The sequence below is a fragment of the Trachypithecus francoisi genome, unplaced genomic scaffold (assembly GCF_009764315.1).
Source record: "Trachypithecus francoisi isolate TF-2019V2 unplaced genomic scaffold, Tfra_2.0 Lachesis_group12, whole genome shotgun sequence".
In the NCBI taxonomy this organism is placed as follows: Eukaryota; Metazoa; Chordata; class Mammalia; order Primates; family Cercopithecidae; genus Trachypithecus; species Trachypithecus francoisi.
In genome coordinates this window covers 93301117-93321210 of record NW_022681457.1, presented here as the reverse complement: position 1 = coordinate 93321210, position 20094 = coordinate 93301117, and the positions used below count along the sequence as shown (strand labels likewise).

General features: G+C 47.7%; 1 pseudogene; it reads right to left on the bottom strand.

Annotated features, from left to right (window-relative positions):
* Window positions 1-1750: 1750 nt before the first annotated feature.
* Window positions 1751-5181, bottom strand: LOC117093913 (annotated as a pseudogene).
* Window positions 5182-20094: the final 14913 nt, after the last annotated feature.

Sequence of the window (20094 nt, the reverse complement as noted above, 5' to 3'; positions counted from 1 at the left end):
AAATTGTATATTTAAATGACATCCAAATAGTACTGTGAAAATGACAAACTATAGAAAGAGTTTCACATAAAATTTCAAGGTGGAATTTAGTATCATATTACATAACTCAATGTGATATGTGTTGTGTTATAATTTAACCACATTGTAACAATATTTTAAAAATAATTTTGAATATTGGCTCTCTTTTCTGTCATTTCCTTTTCTTGAGATTTCAACAAATTTACTCAATATTGATGTAAATACACGAAATTTCATATGTAACACATGGCCTTTAGTATCATAGGATTTGGCCTTCTAAAGTAAATCACAGGTAAACAAAAGCATGCTGCATTTCTATACTAACCAACAGTGTTGCAATCTAATATGGCTTGGCTGTGTGTTCCCACCCAAATCTCATCTTGAATTGTCATCTGTGTCGAGAGAGGGAGGTGATTGGATCATGGAAGCAGTTCCCTCATGCCGTTCTCATGATAGTGAGTGAGTTTGCACGAGATCTGATGGTTTCATAAGGGGCTTTTTCCTCTCTGCTCACACTCTCCCCTGACGTCTTGTAAAGAAGGTGCCTGCTTCCCCTTCTACCAAGATTGTAAGTTTCCTGAGGCCTTCTCAGCCATGCAGAACTGTGAGTCAATTAAACCTCCTTTGTTTGTAAATTACCCAGTCTCAGAGTACTGTCTTTATAGCAATGTAACAACGAACTAATACACAATTCAACAGAGCCCTTCCATAGCTTTTCACTAAGTACCTGAAGCAAGATTCCTCCTGCTTAGAAATAGGTGGAGACTGGGCATGGTGGCTCACGCCTGTAATTCCAGCACTTTGGGAAGTCGAGGTGAGCGGATCACCTGAGGTCAGAAGTTTGAGACTAGCTTGGCCAACATGGTAAAATCCCCTCTCTACTAAAAATACAAAAATTAGCCGGGCCTGTTGGTGTGCGCCTGTAATCCCAGCTACTCAGGAGCCTGAGGGAGAAGAATAGCTTGAACCTTGGGGGCAGAGGTTGCAGTGAGCCAAGATCACACCTCTGCACTCCAGCCTGGATAACAGAGCAAGATTCCGTCACCAAAAAAAAAAAAAAAAAAAAAAATAGGGGGCGGAAAAAATCCTCAAATTAACCCAGAAAAAAAAATGGTAACTCAGAATTATATTCTCATAAGGTTTCACAGCTGCTCAACACCAGAAATAGATTATGAAGTCTTTTGCCTAAGCACTTCTATAAAAGTTTCAGTGTTGACCAAAATAAGACACAGGTTTCTCATTAAACTTTCTCTTAATGAGTCTCAAAATTCTGTGACAGGTTTTTGGTCAAGTTGTCTCCATTAAAAATTACCGATTTTGAAAACTAATGACTTGCCAGGTGCAGTGGCATGCCTGTAATTCCAGGTACTCAGAAGGTTGAGGTGGGAGAATTGCTTGAACCCAGGAGGCAGAGGTTGCAGTGAGCCGAGATGGTGCCACTGTACTCCAGCCTGGGCAACAGAGTGAAACTGTGTCTCAAAAAACAAAAAACAAAACAAAACAAAAAACCAAAAACAAAACAAAAAAAATCTGATTACTGAAAATTGTCACACGAATACAAAACAAAAACGATTCACAAAATATTCTCCTTTCCTTCTGAATCTTTTATGATGCATTATTATCATTAACTAGTCTTGTACTATTAAACTTAAATGGCCAATTGAAACAAACAGTTCTAGACAGTTCTTCCATGACTGATTAAGGCTAGGGTGGCAAGTACTAGGGATAACGTTCATTTAGCCTTCCAAGCTTTCTGGGCAGACTTGGTGACCTTGCCAGCTCCGGCACCCTTCTTGTCCACTGCTTTGATGAAACCAACAAACAGCAAAAGGACTCAGGGGAGCTGGTCAGAAAAGCTCTCCACACACATGGAGTTGCTAGAAACCATATCCATGGTGGAAGCATCACCTGATTTTAAGAATTTAAATCTTCCAGCTTCTTACCAGAACACCAATCAGTCTTCTTCTTTAGCCCAGCAAACTTACAAGCAATGTGAGCTGTCTGACAATTCAGAACAGGGCCACAATCAGTACTGATCTGGCCTGGGTGGTTCAGGATAATCACCTGAGCAGTGAAGTCAACTCTTTCCACAGGTAGATCATTTATGCTGTCACCAGCAACACTGCCACAATGAACATCTTTGACAGACACATTCTTGACATTGAAGGCCACATTGTCCGCAGGAAGAGCTTCACTCAAAGCTTCATGATGCATTTCAACAGACTTTTCTTCAATTGTAACCAATTGTTGACTGGAGCAAAGGTGACCACTGTGCCAGGCTTGAGAACACCAGTCTCCGCTCAGCCCTTAGGGATGGTATCAATACCACCAACGTTGTAGACATCCTGGAGGGGCAGACGCAAGGACTTGTCAGTTGGATGAGCTGGTGGCAGGATGTAATTCAGAGTGTCAGGCAGCATGGTTCCACTGTCATTGCCATCATTATGGGTGACTTTCCATCCCTTTAACCCAGGCATCTGAACCCTTGGCAACAGCATGCTCTCACCGTTCCAAACAGAAATTGACACAAATGCTACTACTCAGTGGATAGGGGTTGTAGTCAATTTTCTTAATGTGAGTGCTGATTTTCTTAATGACTTCCTTGTGTCTTTTCTGACTGTAGGGTGGCTCAGTGGAATCTGTTTTAACACCAACAATTAGTTATTTCACACCCAGGGTGTAAGTTAGAAGGGCACACTCATGAGTATGCTCATTCTTGGAGACACCAGCTTCAAATTCACCAACACCGGCAGCAACAATCAGGACAGCACAGTCAGCCTAAGATGTGCCTGTAATGACATTTTTGATAAACTCTGTGTCTCTTGGGGCATCAACAGTAGTCACGTAGTACTCGCTGGTCTCAACTTTCCATGGGGAGATGGTGACATCAATGGTGACATCACACTCTTGCTCAGCTTTCAGTGTGTCCAAGACCCAGGCTTACTTTAAGGAGCCTTTTCCCATCTCAGCAGCCTCCTCTGTGACCAAAAGAAGACATAAGTTTTTCTGCCATTCTTTTATCAACTCTGCCACATTTGGAGATCAGATGGCCAGTAGTGGTGGACTTGCCTGAATCTGTGTGTCCAGCGATGACAATGTTGACACGAATCTTCTTCCTTTTCCATTTTGGCTTTTAGGAGTGCTTTTCATGATACCTGTGTTCTGGCAGCACACTCATTGCAAGAAAGCTCTTCTCTGACATTCTTGAGTGGTTTCAGGTGGGTAGGGCTTTATAACACCGAGGTAATGCATATTGTGTGTTTCTGAAGCCTCTAGAAGACTAGAGTTCACCTCTGAAATGGCTTATAACAAAAGAATAAATAATGGCATTGTTAAAAGGAAATTTATAAACATAAGGTTCAAGTAGTTCAAATAGTGGGACTGAGATAAAGAAAGCTAGACAGGTATTTTCACCCTCTCCATGGGGCTAGAACTGAAGGAAACTTTTAGAGAAAACTTCAGACGCAGATCTTTGTCTTTATTTTTTCCTTTTATTATTGTTCTCTACATATCTAGTGCATGGAGACTATTTGTGACACTAGGTGCTCTTGTTCTCTGCCTTCTCTGGGGTTCCTGGAAGCCCTTCCTCCCCTGTTCAGAACAGTCCAGCTCCCCCCTACCCTTGCACATCCCATTTAGTAGAGTGAAAGCCTGCATTGCTGTCACTCAAGTAGGCCCTCAAGGGACCCACTCTACCTCCAAGTGACTTTTCAATGTTTCCTTCATGATATGGTTTGGCTGTATCCCCACCCAAATGTCATCTTGAATTATAGATTCCATAATTCCCACGTGTCACGGGAGGGATCCAGTGGGAGGTAATTGAATCATGGGGGAGGGTCTTTCCTATGCTGTTCTCATGATAGTAAATAAGTCTCATGAGATCTGATGGTTTTATAAAGGGGAGTTCCTCTGCACACGCTGTCTTGCCTGTGGCCATGTAAGACGTGACTTTGCTCCTCATTCGTCTTCCTCAATGTTTGAACTAACTTACGTTCCCACCAACAGTATACAAGCATTCCTATTTCTCCACAGCCTCACTAGCATCTGTTGTTTCTTGACTTTTTAATAATTGCCATTCAGACTGGTGTGAGATTGTATCTCATTGTGGTTTTGATTTGCATTTCTCTAACAATCAGTGATGTTGAGCTTTTATTCATGTTTCTTGGCTGCATAGATGTCTTCTTTTGAGAAGTGTCCGTTTGTATCCTTTGCCCACTTTTTGATGGGTTTGTCTGTCTAACTACTTCTTTATACCCATCAACCATACCCACCTCTCCGCCAGTCCTCCATTACCCTTGTCAGTCTCTGGTAACCATCCTTTTACTCTCTATGTCCATGAGTTCAATTGTTTTTTATTTTTGTTTAGATCTCACAAATAAGTGAGAACATGAGGAGTTTGTCTTTCTGTGCCTAGCTTATTTCACTTAACATAGTGATCTTCAGTTCCATCTATGTTGTTGCAAATGACACAATCTCATTCTTTTTTTATGGCTAAATAATACTCCATTGTGTATATGTACCACATTTTCTTTTTCCTTTCATCTGTTGATGGACACTTAGGTTGTTTGCAAATCTTGGCTGTTGTGAACAATGCTACAATAAACATGGGAGTGCAGATATCTCTACAATAATATACTGGCTTCCTTTCTTTTGGGTATATATCCCACAGTGGGATTGCTGGATCATGTAATAGCTCAATGTTTAGTTTTTTGAGGAACCTCCAAGCTGTTCTTCATAGTAGTTGCACCAGTTTACATTCCTACCAACAGTGTACCAGGGTTCTCTTTTCTCTACATCCTTGTCAGCATTTGTTATTGCCTGTCTTTTGGATATAAGCCATCTTAACTGGGGTGAGAGGATATCTCATTGTAGTTTTGATTTGCATTTCTCTGATGACTAATGACATTGAGCACCTTTTCATATGTCTGTTTGCCATTTGTATGTCATCTTTTGAGAAATGTCTATTCAGATCTTTTGCCCTTTTTGACTAGATTATTTGATTTTTTTTCCCTATAGAGTTGTTTGAGATCCTTATGTATTCTGGTTGTTAATCTCTTGTCAGATGCATAGTTTGTAAATATTTTTCCCATTCTATGGGTTGTCTCTGCACTTTGCTGATTGTATCCTTTGCTGTGCAGAAGTTTTTTTAACTTGTTTTCCCATTTGCCCATTTTTGCTGTGGTTGCCTGGGCTTGTGGGGTATTGCTCAAGGAATTTTTGCCCAGAATAATGTCCTGAAGATTTTCCCCACCCTATGATGTTTTAATCCTCCTTAAAACTCAGTACTTCAGGCAGGTTCCTGACTGACAAACGCCTGGGTCCAGTTATTTTATTTATTTATTTTTTTCTAGATGGAGTCTTGCTCTGTTTCCCAGGCTGGAGTGTAGTCGCACGACCTTGGCTGATGGCAATCTCCACCTCCCAGGTTCAAGTGATTCTCCTGCCTCATCCTCCGGAGTAGCTGGGATTACAGGTGTGCGCCACCATGCCTGGCTACTGGGTCTAGTTCTGATCACCTCCCACTGTCCTCTGTAAGTAAAGTGAACTTTTCCAAAGGAGGTATGTATTGAGCTGAATGGGTTAACTGATGCTGCAGTAACAAACAACCCTCACATTTCAGTACTTAAACTTATAAGGTTGTGATCGCCTCAAACTACATCCCTATGAGGGGAGAGCTGGGGGCCCTGCTCTATGCTATCCTCACCCTAGGAACCAAGCTGATAGAGTAGCCACCAGCTGCTGACTGCTTCTGCAAAGGGACAGAGCACATGGTGAATTAACACTGGCTCTTAAAGCTTCCTACTGGCAGTAACATCACTTTACTCACATTTCATCAGCCAAAGCAAGCCACATGGCCATATCCCATTTCAAGGGGGAGGAGTATAATAGACCTTATTACTGCCAGAATGTTTGCTGTCTTGGTTTATTTTTCTTGGGCTTGGTTTATCTTTCTTCTGATTCTTGCTACAGAAAAGATGATAGTTTTTATACATTTAAGGCAAAATAATATTGGCATCTTCTTTATGTGAAATATCTCCCTTAAGGTGAAGCTTCAGATATTGCACATAAAGAAGACCTTTAATAGCATAGTTAAAGAGAAACTGAAGTATTTTTTACTTTATTCACATGGCCATCCCAGGGTCTAAAGGGTCTAACCCCCATTGTTGGCTAGTCACCCTTGAATTCCAACTCCATGCTTAGTTCATAGGATCAGACTTGTTGCTTTGTTTGTAGTGATGTTCCAGAAGAAATGAGAATATAATCGGGCAGACTGAGCTGAAAGCTATTTACCTACCAGAGCTCTGCACAGGCCGGTCACAGCCCTCTGAGAAAGACAGCTGTCAGAGCCATTTGCTAAGAACTTCCTGCTAACATGTGTATCAGGCAGACGAGGCCAGGAACAGTCCTCTAACCCCAGGGATTTCGATTAACAGGGGTTAAGCTAAGATCTTTACTTAGATTATCTCATTTAATCCTCAAAACAATGCTGGTATCAAATACTAATATATTAATTCAATTTTTCAGATAAGGAAATGGAGGATCAGGAAAAGTGACAAAATTTTATTAGAAGCTGGTATTCAGAAGAAGAACATAATCACTGCATTAAATTACTTATTAAGGTTTTATAGTCAAGGGAACAAAAACCTGAATGATTTATTCAGGCCACACTATCCTGTTAGTTAATCCCCAGGTGTTTTAACTCCCAGGAAGAGCTGAGGTTTATATTTATGAATGTATACAAGTTATAAATCAGGTGCCACCAAGCCTGTTGATCTTTCACAAGTGTGATCTCTTGTGTCACATCCAAGCTTAGAAAGTAACTCTTTTAAAGATACTTTAGTAGATTCTCTCTTTTTTTTTTTCTTTTTTTGAGACGGAGTATTGCTCTGTCACCCAGGCTGGAGTGCAGTGGCGGGATCTTGGCTCACTGCAACCTCCGCCTCCTGGGTTTAAGCAATTCTCCAGCCTCAGCCTCCCGAGTAGCTGGGACTATAGGCACGTGCCACTATGCCTGGTTAATTTTTTGTATTTTTAGTAGAGACGGGATTTCACTGTGTTAGCAGGATGGTCTCAATCTCCTGACCTCGTGATCCACTCACCTTGGCCTCCCAAAGTGTTGGAATTACAGGCATGAGCCACCGCGCCCAGCCGTCAATTCTCTTTTTTAAAGATTTTTGTTTTCTTTGAGACAGTGTCTTGTTCTGTCACCCAGGCTGGAATGCAGTGGCGTGATCTCTGCTCACTGCCACCTCTGTTTCCTGGGTTCAAGCGATTCTTCTGCCTTAGCTCCTCGAGTAGCTGCGACTACAGGCGTGTGCCACCACGCCTGGCTAATTTTTTGTATTTTTAGTAGAGATGGGATTTCACCATGTTGGACAGGCTGGTCTCAAACTCCTGGCCTCAAGTGATCTACCCTCCTCGGCTTCCCAAGGTGCTGAGATTACAGGCATGTGCCACTGCACCCGGCTGATTTTTAAAAGATTTTTAAATGGCTTGTTTAAATATATATATGTTTAACTTTTTGGCCTGGTGCGGTGGCTCACGCCTGGAATCCTAGCACTTCGGGAGGCGGAGGTAGGTAGATTGCCTGAGCTCAGGAGTTCGAGATCAGCCTGGGCAATATGGTGAAACCCTGTCTCTACTAAAATACAAAAAATTAGCTGGGTGTGGTGGCGGGTGCCTGTGATCCCAGGTACGCGGGAGGCTGAGACAGGAGAATCGCTTGAACCCAGGAGGCGGAGGTTATGGTGAGCTGAGATCATGCCGTTGCACTCCAGCCTGGGCCACTGAGCAACACTCTGTCTCAAAAGAAATATATATATATATAAATAATATGTTTTATATATATTATATATAATGCATATATATTTTTATATAAATATATATATTTAACTTCTTAATAAGAGAATAACTGGTGATCCTGGACCTCCCTGGATGGATGCAGAGATTGCATAATCTGTTTTTTTAAACAACTTTGTTGAGATATGATTCATATACCATAAAATTTGACCTTTCAAAGCATACAATTCAGTGGTTTTTAGCATGTTTGCCAAGTTGAGCAACCATCATCTCTATCTAATTGCAGACTATTTTCACCAACGCAAAAGGAAACCCTGTCCCCATTAGCAGGCCCTCCCCATTCCTCTCTCCCCTTTCCTCAGCCATAGGCAACCACAAATCTACTCTCTATCTCTGTGGATTTGTATGTTCTGGATATTTTGTATAAATGGAATCATATGATCATATATATATTTTTATTTATTTAATTTTTTAAACCATTTCAGCTTTATTCTGTTAAGTGAGGTTCCAAACAGACTTTTCTTTCCAAACTGTTTATCTGTTGCCCCAGCACCACTTCTCTGTCCCTTTCACCTTCTTTGGTGATTGGTGACATGTTCCAGTCTTTGCTATCAGCTTTGTTTCCGGGCCCTCAATTCTGCCCCACTGATGTTTCTGTTCAGGATCCCTACAGGATGTGAAGTCAGATGGGAGTTGATCTAAATCCCAGATCTCATATGTTAGCTGTGACATCCACTTATTAATTTATCCTACAAATATTTACTGAATTCTGTGCCAAGTTTTTTTTTTTTTTTTTTTTTTTGGACAGGGTCTCTATTGCCCAGGCTGGAGTGCTGGAATGAAGTAACATGATCACAGCTCACTGTAGCCCCAACCTCCTGAGCTCAAGCTATCCTCCTGCTCAGTCTCCCAAGTAGCTGGGACCACAGGAGTGTGCCACCACAGCCACCTAACTTTTGTATTTTTTTGTAGAGACAGGGTTTTGCCATGTTGCCTAGGCTGGTCTCCAACTACTGGGCTCAATCTATCCACCCACCTTGGCCTCCCGAAGTGTTGGGATTACAGGCGTGAGTCACCACGCCCCAGCCCAAGTCTTATCCTAGACACTGGGGACCCAAGAAATGCAGATTTGGTCCCTGTTTTAAGCAGAGGGACCAACACGATCTGGCAGGGAAAGTTCCTATGGATAGAAACACAGACATAAACAGCAGCGGTGAGAGTGAGGCACTTTGTATATCTTTTCTTTTTCTATCTTAATCTTCATAACTGGCCTCAAAGTCCCATTTTCCAGTTGAAAAAACTGAGGTTCAAAGCAGTCAACTAACTTGCCCATAGCAAATTCGTTGCGAGTGGCACACCAGGCTTGGTAAGTGGTAAATCAGCTGGATGTCGAGCCCTTGGGATTAAGCCCTCTGCTATACCAAGGAGAAAGGGCTATGGAGGGCCAGCGAGTGAGAGGCAGGCCAGGAGAAAGGAAGAACAGCTGGTCCAAGGTCTCAGAGCAGGTTCGTTTCTGGGGAAAGACCCCTATCTCTGCTTGCCCCAGGCAGAGGAAGACTTGGGCCCTTTGAAAGGAAAATAAAACCTCAGGATCCCCAAATCACTAAGCCAAGGGAAAAATCAAGCTGGGAACTATGTCAGGCAAACCTACCTCCCATTTTATTCCTAAATAACTACATACCTCCCTCACAAACTGCCCACAAGAAAAGTCGTTATGGGCCTCAAGATCTTTATCCTAAAACAGTTCTGTTGAATTTCACTCTGGCAGTGTAAACTAATAACTGATCTTCAAGGGTGGAGACAGAAAGTCATCCTTCTGCTCACCTGAGACAAATGCATATCTGATTGTTTCCTCTGCCCTACTGTTTATGTAAAAATGCAGATTCACTGAGTCAGACTAAATTGTGTGTTCAGTGAAAGGCTCATCAAGGACTCAATGCAATCTTTCATCTCTTATCAACCTTTTGTCTCTTATGACCTGGAAGCACCCCTGCTGCCTTCAAGTGGTTCCACATTGCCAGACTGAACCAATGTACATCTGACACACATTGATTGATGTCTCCTGGCTCCCTATGAATAAAAGCAAGCTGTACCCCGACCACCTCAGGCACATGTCAGGACCTCCTGAGGCTGTGTGATGGGTGCATCCTTAAGTTTGACAAAATAAACTTTCTACACTAACTGAGATCTGTCTCAGATATTTGGGGTTCACAGTCCTGCCATCTCTGCCCTCCTCCCCACCTCCTGCCCTGGGCATGGCTGGCAGACAAAAACCTGAAGAGCAGCCCACTCCCTGCTGATTGTCCTTCACTGGAACAGGCAGAGGAGGTTCTGGGTCACAGCACAGAGGTGGGGTGTAAGCCTGCAGGAGATTACAGCTGATCCCTGAGGTGGGCCTGCCCCAAGGTGGTGGCTTCAGCCTGGGAGGGCCAGAAGAGCTCAGGTGAGACCTCAGCAGTCCACATGGAGAGGGAGGGTGGAGCTCGGGTGAGACCTCAGCAGTCCACGTGGAGAGGGAGGATGGGGAGAGAGTGGGGAGATGACTAGACCCTGAGTGACACACACAGGCTCCCACTTCCATTCGAAGACACTTCCAGTGAGATGCTTAAATCTGCAGTGCACTCATAGGTGGGAACTGAACAATGAGATCACTTGGACTCGGGAAGGGGAACATCACACACTGGGGCCTATCATGGGGAGGGGGGAGGACGGAGGGATTGCATTGGGGAGTTATACATGATATAAACGTCATGCACATGTACCCTAGAACTTAAAGTATAATAATAAAAAAAAAAATCTGCAGTGGAGGGTAAGAGACACAGCCCCAGGAGACAGCAGCTGGTGCTCTGAGGCAGTGGAACCAGCTCCCTGTTGGAGTCTGAGGCCTTGGTCCTACTCCCAGTTTCACTCCTGGTTTGCTGAATGATCTGGAGACCTCTGGGCCCCACAGCTTTCCATCTGCAGAGTGGAAAGAGTGGATGGGAGGTTTCTAGGTTCCCTCCACTTCTCATCATTGCCGTCATTCGCTTATAACAGGGGTCGGACTCCTCTCTGTGCACCTGTCCTGTGGACAGACCTAGGAAGGTACATTTTTCTGGCTTGGGAGATTTGGGCTGAGCAGTCCAGGGTGGCCGAGGTTTAGGGGGGACAGCTAGGGAAGTACTTCCCCTATCCCTTAAGATCTGGGCTGGACTCCGCTCTTCCCATAGGGATTTACCTGAAGCCCAGGAACACCGTAGATCTGACTCCTGAAACTGCCTTTGCAAAATTAAAACACTGAGAGAAATCTAACACAGCTGACTCCATCTTGCTGCTTTAAAAAAAAAATTAGCTTTTGGTGTATAAGTTTTTTATTTTTATTTTTTGCTTTGTTTTTTTGTTTTTTTTGTTATATGGATGAATTATACAGTGGTGAATTCTGAGATTTTAGTGCACCCATCATCTGAGTAGGGTTAATTGTACCTAATGTGTAGTTTTTTTTTTTTATCCCTAGCACCCCTCCAGCCTCCACTTTCTAAGTCTCTGAAATCCATTATATTCCTCTGTTTGTCTTTGTATATTCATAGCTTAGCTCCCACTTATAAGTGAGAACATACGGTTTTGGGTTTTCCACTTCCGTGTTACCTCACTTAGAATACTGGCCTCCAGGCTGGGCATGGTGGTTCATGCCTATAATAATCCCAACACTTTGGGAGGCCAAGGCGGGCAGATCTCTTGAGGTCAGGAGTTGGAGACCAGCCTGGCCAACATGGCGAAACCTTGTTCCTAGTAAAAATATAAAAATTAGCCAGGTGTGGTGGCAGGTGCCTGTAGTCCTAGCTACTAGGGAGGCTGAGGCAGAAGAATTGCTTGAACCCAGGAGGTGGAGGTTGCAGTGAGCCGAGATTGCACCACTGCACTCCAGCCTGGGCAACAGAGCAAGACTCCATCTCAAAAACAAAAAAAAACAAACAAAAAAAACACACTAAAAAAAACTTACTTGGGAGCTCTGGCTCCCAGGGCCTGCGGGGAGTGGGGAGCTGGGAGCTAGAAGGAGGCTGGGTCATGAGAGCAAGTCTTTTCCAGGATGTCAGGACCACACCCGGTAGAGGGCTCAGTTGGAGTTTCAGGGATGAGCATCTGCCTGGAGGGCCTGAAGGAAGCCCATGGAAGGCCATGGCCAAAGGAGCTCATCGCCCTGGGGCCGGAAGAATCTGCCCAGCAGATGGTCCTGCGGAGGATCCAGGAACTTTCTGATTCGGTATGGAGGGGGGGAGAGACGGGGAGCTGTGAAGACTAAGGTCTTCCTTAGTGGCAAGAAATAAGGCTTTCTGTTTCACCGTTCTGTAACGCCGTTAGGCCGTCTCTCTCAAGGCTCTCTTGTGCTGGGGCTAATGGGAAAGCTTGACTTTCGTTCTTCCTGCCATGCCTGTTTCCACCACTTGGGGTTTTACCCAGTGCCAAGCTGTGGGGTCCTCCAGCTTTGGTCTACAAAGATGATTGCCTGCTTGTCCTCCTGGCTTCCCCAGCTCCCTGGGTTTTTAGGGCTATGCTGCCTCTGTGCATAATCTCATCTGGACCTGATTGTCACCATCACTGGAAAAGCTGTTGGCAGTGCAGACTCTTTGTCCACCCTAGACTGACTGCACGGAGCATAGAGTTGACAGGATCTGGGGGATTTGCCTGCACATGAAGGCTGGGAAGGCCTGCTCTAGACTCACCCGGTGACTTACCATTTCCCCACTGGCTTCCAGGGGCTCCATCCTACCTCCCCTCAGACTCACTTAGGACACAAAGTCTCAGCTCTCTTACCATCTTCACCATCCCATCCCTGCCAGTCAGCGGACCCTTTTGCTGGTCTGACGGAAGGCCTTCTATCGGTGTCACTATGACATTTTTCTTGCACCCTGGCATCCTCGTCTCCCAAGGGCTAAGCTTCCCTAAGAAGGACAGAAAGTCTTACAGCCGCCTCCTGTCTGGCCACATCTCTTCCCAAGGACATTATAGAGCCAGACACCGGCATCAATGAAGGGGAAAAGAAGAGAGAAAATTAGAAGGGAAAAAAATAGATATCTCAAAATATCCTGGCCTATAGGTGTCCCTGAACCCATTTCTTTTTGGGATTGAATGTCAACTGTGCTGCTGTCTGGCAGTAAGAACTTGGGTGAGGCACTCCGGTCCTCTGCACCTCAGTGACTGCATCTGTGCAATGGAATTATTTATATAGTATCTCCATCCCTTCCCCCAGCACAATGTGTGGCTCCTGATAGTTGATTAATCAGCTCATGCTGCCTGAGTCCACGCCTTTTTCTCTGTGGCTCAGTTGGATGGAAGCTCCACAAGCACAGGGATTTTTGATCTGTTTTCTTCACTGCTCTTTCCCCAGTACCCAGATTAGAGCCCGGCACAGAGTAGGTGCTGGATAACCCTGTTGAATGACTGTAGAACAAATAGCCTGGAGCTGCCCCGGCCCAGGAGGCTCCTCTCTCCTACCCAGGACCGTGGCACACGTCACAAGGCCGAATGGAACAGTGTCAAGGGTGGTCTCCCTAGACTTAGGAGACCTGGGTTTAGACCCTGTCTTTGCCATGCTTTTGCTGTAGGACCTTGAGCCAGTTACCACCTTTTTGAGCCTTTGCTTCCCCATCTCCAAAATGGGGATAACAGCAGCCCTTACTTCATAGAGCTGTCATGAGGATTAAATGAGATAATCCACCCCCTCAGCCTTTCCTCCCTGTCTCCCTATCCCGTAGGCCCGCAAGACCCCTTCATGCTGGCTGACCTGGACATGCTGGCCAGCCGCCATCAGGCCTTCTGCCAAGCCCTGCCACAGGTCTCACCCTTCTATGCAGTGAAGTGCAACAGTAGCCCTTGGGTGCTACGTGTCCTGGCCGCCCTGGGCACCGGCTTTGATTGTGCCAGCCAGGTGAGCCTGTGCCCACCGAGGATTCGGCCAGGCCAGCTGGAAGTGGGGGAGTCCCAGGCTGCTGCTGCTGAGGTCGTGAATAAGTGTCCCCTGTCCCGAGGAGCACTTGAAATGTGCTAAGCACACTGCAGGGGGCCTAACATGCATTCTCCTCTATCCTCCCATCCGCTCTGCAAGGTAGCCAGGGGATCTGCATTTCATAGAGGAGGAGACAGCCTTAGGGGGAATCACTTGCCCATGGGCCAACATATGGTAAGAGACAGAGATGATCCATCCAAAGCTGGCATTTTTTTCTTACACCAGGGGTGTAAGAAGGAGATTCAGCAATGTTGAGGAAGGTTAGAGCCGAAGCCCAAGGGTGGGAAGGGGGAGAACTCAGGACGGGAGTATTTTGCTGAGCCTCTTTCCTTCCTTCCTTTCTTTTTAAGACTAGTCAAGTGTAGTAGTGAGAAGTGGGGAAGAGTAGAACAAGGAGTTCATCTGTAACTGACTGTTACAATCAATTGAGATAACTCACCACCTTCGGACCAGCCCTTCCTCCCTTTCTGAGGAACCCTCCACTAAGCAGGATTAAGTGCACCAGCTGCCTCTAGGAAGCCAGCCCATCTCCTCTCTATGGGGCTGAAATTGATGGGAGGGGGTTGGTTCTAAGCTGAGACTATGAGCACCTGGAGCGCAGGGCACGTTGAGACTATGAGCCCCACCCTGCCCTGCCCGGCAGGGACTCCATAATGAGCTCCCCGTCAACCCCACCCAGGGCTCCTGCCTAAAAGTGGGGGAACCGGGAATGGGACCCAAACCAAGGGTTCCATCAGGGCAACCTCTTTGGCTCATGCACAGTGTTCCTGTCCCCACATAGTTGGAGGGGGGCAGTGAGGCAGCCCCCAACCCTGGCTCTTGGCCACTCCAGGTGGAACTGGAGCAGGTGCTGGGCCTGGGCGTGGCCCCCTCGCGCATCATCTATGCCAATCCCTGCAAGCCTGCCTCCCACATCCGGTATGCTGCCCGGCACGGGGTGCAACTCCTGACCTTCGGCAGCGAGGAGGAGCTCACCAAGGTGGCCCAGCACTACCCTGGGGCCAGGTGAGACCAGCAGGGGTGCAGGCAGGTAGGGTGAGAGTCAGCAGTAAAGAACGTATCACCCAACACAGCACACCCCTGACAAATGCTGGCCTGGGACAAGTGAAGGGGAGCCATTTTAAGGCCCAGCCATTTTAAGAGGGTCTGGCAGCTGCCTTTGGAGTGAGACAACCCAGGTTCAAATCCTGGCATTGTTGCTTACCTGATGTATGCATTGGGCACATCTCTTTTTTTTTTTTTTTTTTTTTGAGACGGAGTCTCGCTCTGTTGCCCAGGCTGGAGTGCAGTGCCCGGATCTCAGCTCACTGCAAGCTCTGCCTCCCGGGTTCATGCCATTCTCCTGCCTCAGCCTCCTGAGTAACTGGGATTACAGGAGCGTGCCCCCATGCCCGGCTAATTTTTGTGTATTTAGTAGAGACAGGGCTTCGCTATGTTGGTCAGGCTGGTCTTGAACTCTAACCTTGTGATCCGCCTGCCTCGGCCTCCCAAAGTACTGGGATTACAGGCGTGAGCCACCGTGCCCAGTCAAACCTCTTTTTTTTGAGATGGAGTTTTGCTCTTGTTGCTCAGGCTGGAGCTCAGTGGTGCAATCTCAGCTCACCACAACCTCCGCCTCCTGAGTTCAAGTGATTCTCCTGTCTCAGCCTCCAGAGTAGCTGGGATTACAGGCGCCCGCAACCACATCTGGCTGATTTTTTGTATTTTTAGTAGAGATGGGGTTTCACTGTGTTGGCCAGGCTGATCTCGAATTCCTGACCACAGGTGATCCACCTGCCTCAGCCTCTGAATATTCTGGAATTACAGGCGTGAACCACTGCGCCCAGCGTGGGCAAGTCTCTTTTAACATTTCTAAAACTCGGTTCCTTCATTTACAACATGGAGGCATGTTGCCTGTCACATAGTAGGTGCTTACCAATACTATCAGTTTTCTACACTCCCTTCTCTGGGTGTACCTAGGGAAAAGTAGATGTATACACATGTGTGTTGGGCTGGGGTGATGGCCACGTGGATTTGGTGGCATTGGAAAACCTTCCAGATCTGGGAATCAGCTGGGCACAGGTGGGGGTGGTATAAGAAGACCTGGGCCCCTTGGCATCTCTGGCTGAGTGCTCTCTCCCTCTTCCCTATCCTTGGTGTCCCTCCTCCAGACTGCTCCTCCGGCTGAGGACCCAGGACAGCCAGAGCACCTTCCCTCTGAGTACCAAGTTCGGGGCCAGCCTGGAGGCATGTGGGCACCTGCTAACATCTGCCAGAGACCTGGGGTTGGCCATGGTCGGAGCCAGGTGAGTGATGCCTGAGGACTCCAGGAGCCCTGGGTTCTGGTCCTTCCCTTGCTGTGGATAACTGCGACAGAGACAGAGAGACACAGTCACACATAAGCCACTGGGACCAAATGCAGAAACAAATAGCTGGAAACATAACTGATTACATTGGCGTAAGTGTAATCAGCTGGGGCCCATGGCAAGCTGTGGCCCCACTCTGGGGCCTGTGAGACCCCATCTGTCTAAAGGGGCAGGATATAATGTGAAGGTTACTCAGGGCCTCCCTGCCCTGAGGCCCCGGGGGGTTTGGGGTCTTGTTGTGAAGTGTCCATGAGGGGAAGGGGAGTCCACGTGGCAGTGCTGGGATCATGGGCTCCATGGCAGTGTGTGTCTGAGTGTGTGTACGTGTGAACACTCAGGGTGAGTGCCTCTTCGTGGGTGCCTCGTTGGCCTGAGTGTGCAGGTGTCTGAAAGCACACACTTATGCCAGTGTAATGAGCTATGTTTCCAGCTGTTTGTTTCTGCATTTGGCCTCGGTGGTTTTGTGCCTTATGTGTGACTGTGCCTCTCTGTCTCTGTCGCAGTTATCCACAGTCCGTGTGGCTTTGTGGTTCGGAACTGTGCTTCATGTGTTTCTGTACGTATCTCTCACCATGTCACATGCACTGGCTGTGCTAGCTTCCACGTGGGCTCCAACTGCCAGACACCCCAGAGATTCACACAGGCCATCGCTGACTGCCGGTGCGTGTTTGAAATGGGCCGCGGGGCTGGGCATGATATGAGCTGCCTGGACATTGGAGGGGGCTTCCCCGGAACGGAGGACTCCGGGCCCAAGTTTGAGGAGGTGAGCTGGCAGGGGCGCTGGGGGTGTTCAGGGAGGTCCGCGTGTGTGCCCAGGCATGTGTGTGTGGGGGGGAGTCTGTGTTCATCCATGTACCTCTGTGTTTAGGTCTCTCTGGTGTGTCTCTGGGTGTGCTCTGTGTGCACAGGTGGGTAAGTGTGTACGTGCATGTCTTGGCTTTGATATCCCCCAAAAGCAGACTCTGAGACAAACACTTGGATACAAGTAGCTTTTTTGGAGATGATCCATGGAAGCGCCAATGAGGAAGTCAGGAAAGTGAGACAGAAGGGAGAAAAGTCAAAAGAGAATTCATCTATGAGCTAGTTACCACTGTGGGCCCCTGCACGTGTCCCCCTGGGGACAATGTAGAACCTCAGAATCATCCCAGTAGATGACAGGGGGCTGGGTCCTTTATTCACCAACTCCTGTCCCTCTTTGGTTGAAAGCTGTGGTCTGGGGGTGTTCATTTCCCCACATTCCAGCTAGTTTCTGAGGGTGCTGGAGAAAGCCCACAGAGCGAGAAGCAAAGAGGGGCAGGCACTGGAGGCTGGAAATCATCTTGCATAGGGCAGATGAGCTAAGGTAGGCTGAGGGGAGGTGGCACAGGGTGTCCACTGCAGCTGCAGCAAGGGTTCTGGGGGCTGTGCCTCTCCGTGTGTCTGTATGTGTGTATGTTTTCTTGTAGAATTCTTGTTAGCATCACCAATACAGTTACAGTTGGGAGTTTACATTCCCCAGGTCCACAAGACAATCGTCTTCTTACTTCGCATTGGATTAAATCGCTGCATCTTTGGACTTCTCAGGGAGCCTGGTGGCTAGCAACCCCACACAAGTGACCTCCTGTCTCTCAGCTTCTGTTTCCTCTTTGGTAAACAGGGATCATTCTAATGCCTACCCTGCAGGGTGCCTTGGGGATGAAAGGACTGACGCAGGTAAGGCGCTGGCACAGGCACTGACACACCAACAAGTGTTGGATGAGTTAACCTCTTCCTGCTGTCCCTCCACCCCATTCTAGATGGCGAGAGTGATCAGTGCTGCCCTGGCCCAAGACTTCCCTGAGGAGCGTGGTGTCAAGGTCATAGCAGAGCCGGGCCGCTTCTATATGGAGTCTGTCTGCACGGCCGCTGTCAACATCATTGCCAAGAAGGCTGTGCTGGAGCCTGGTGGGTGGGCCAGGATGGCACTGGGTGGGGAGGCCACTGTCCAGGCATCCCCAGGCCCTGGAGGAGAGGAAGGGCAGAGGGTTGGGGCTCTGTCCCAGGAGCTGGGGGTCAGAGTAGTGACTGAGCTCTCCCCAGGAGGCAGCCGGAAGCTGATGTATTATCTCAACAATGGCCACTATGGCTCCTTCCGCCTTGGCCACCGAGAGCCTGTCCCAAGGGTTCCCATCGTGGTGAAGGTAAGGGGGCCACTCCAGCCCCAAGAGTCTAGTCCCTTACCTTGAGGTGCCTTGTGCTTCCCCCACTGGGAACAGTGGCTGTGCTGGACCCCAGAGGCAGGTCCTGGCCTGCTGCTTAGAGCACACGTGGACACGTACATGATGCTTGCTCACAGGTCACAGCATGGGCAGCAGCTGGCTATGGGGGCCTCATCAGGCAAAGGGGCAATCACCAGAACACAAAGGCATGGGATGTTTTCCAAAATATTGACGTTCTTCTCCCTAGTGGTTAAAGAGCTATTCCCTGAGTCCACCAGGGGCCTCCCTGCCAACACCCTTGCTGCTCAATCCCGCCCATGATCTGGCAACAAAGCTGCGATACCTGACCCTGTAGGGCCAACAGGATCTTCCTCCAGCTCCAGGGCAGTTGTCTCCTGATGTGAGGGGTTGGTATCCGGGCCACACTGCTTTGTAAATATCTTGACTGTTTCTCCTGGCCAGTGAACGTCTTGGTGTGTGCACACATTTGGTCATGTATATGATGTGTGTCTGCATGCACATGCGAGTGCGTATGTGTGTGAAGTGTTTCTGGGTGTGTGTCTTCATATGTGTATTTGCCTCTCTTCCCATCGGGCGGAGTGAGTACTGGATATGGAGGAACCAGTAGGAGACCCTGTGTTTGTTTGCTTCCCACAATAGTTTTCAATTTTAGTTGCCCATATTTAAAAATCTAGACATATTTCATAAAAGCCTGGATTTTCTCAGCTCCTCTCAAACATTTGAGAGATCTGATGATACAAGGCCTGCAGAAAAACAAGGCAACAAATAATTCAACAGATTAGTCTAGCATGTCAGGGGCTGCGATCTGGAACGGGACTTCCAGCAGTGGCTTTCCCCTTTAGACAGACAGTGACTTTCCAGTTTGTTGTCAGACTTACCTGGCCCATTTCACTCATTTGTGTTACCTGCTGGACCTCTAGGTAATTGAGTTTTCAACTGCTGCCTTATAGCAATTAATGAAGACCACAGCCCCATTTACAGAGGAGGAATCCGAGCCCTTACTTGTAGGCACATCAGACCTGGCCAGGCTGGGCAGGGGCCACAGAGGGATGGGTCCCAGCCAGTGTACATCCGTGTGCCCCGGGAGTGCCCTTCCGGGTCTTTCAATGGCTTCCAGGTAAGGGGTGGGATAGGCCAGCCTGCTGTCTTTTTTTTCTGAACCCCTTTCCTATGTCACACAGGAGTTCTGCTCAGAGCCGCCCCTCTTCCCCTGCACACTCTATGGTCCCACATGCGATGCCTCTGACAGGCTCTTCTTGGAGGATGTGCGGCTGCCCAAGCTTGATGTAGGCAATTGGCTGGTCTTCCCTTCCATGGGCGCCTACACATCCTCCATGAGCTGCAGCTTCAATGGCTTCCTGCCTGCCACCATCTGCTACACCATGGGCCCCCAGCTCAGGTGCCTGGGGGTTGGGGTTGAAGAGGAAGCAGGAAACCTCACACTCATTTGAGTTTGGGGTGGGAACTGGTCCCAGGGAATCTCCCTTTCCCTGTTGACTCACTGAAGTCAGTGTCCATCTGACCTTTGGGCTCTGATCTGCCTCTGGCCCCCCTCCCAGGGAGGTGGAGAATTGCAAAGAGATCCCCAGGCCCTCTAGCCACTGTCTGGCCCCACTCTTGCTTCAGACGCCCACTGCCCCAGCTCTGCCTCCAGGCCCCAGCTCTGCTGCTGTGTGTGCAGCCTCAGGGCTGTAGACAAAGGCCTTGACACCCACCCTGCATCCCATGCCCTTTCCCCAGGAGCCTTCTG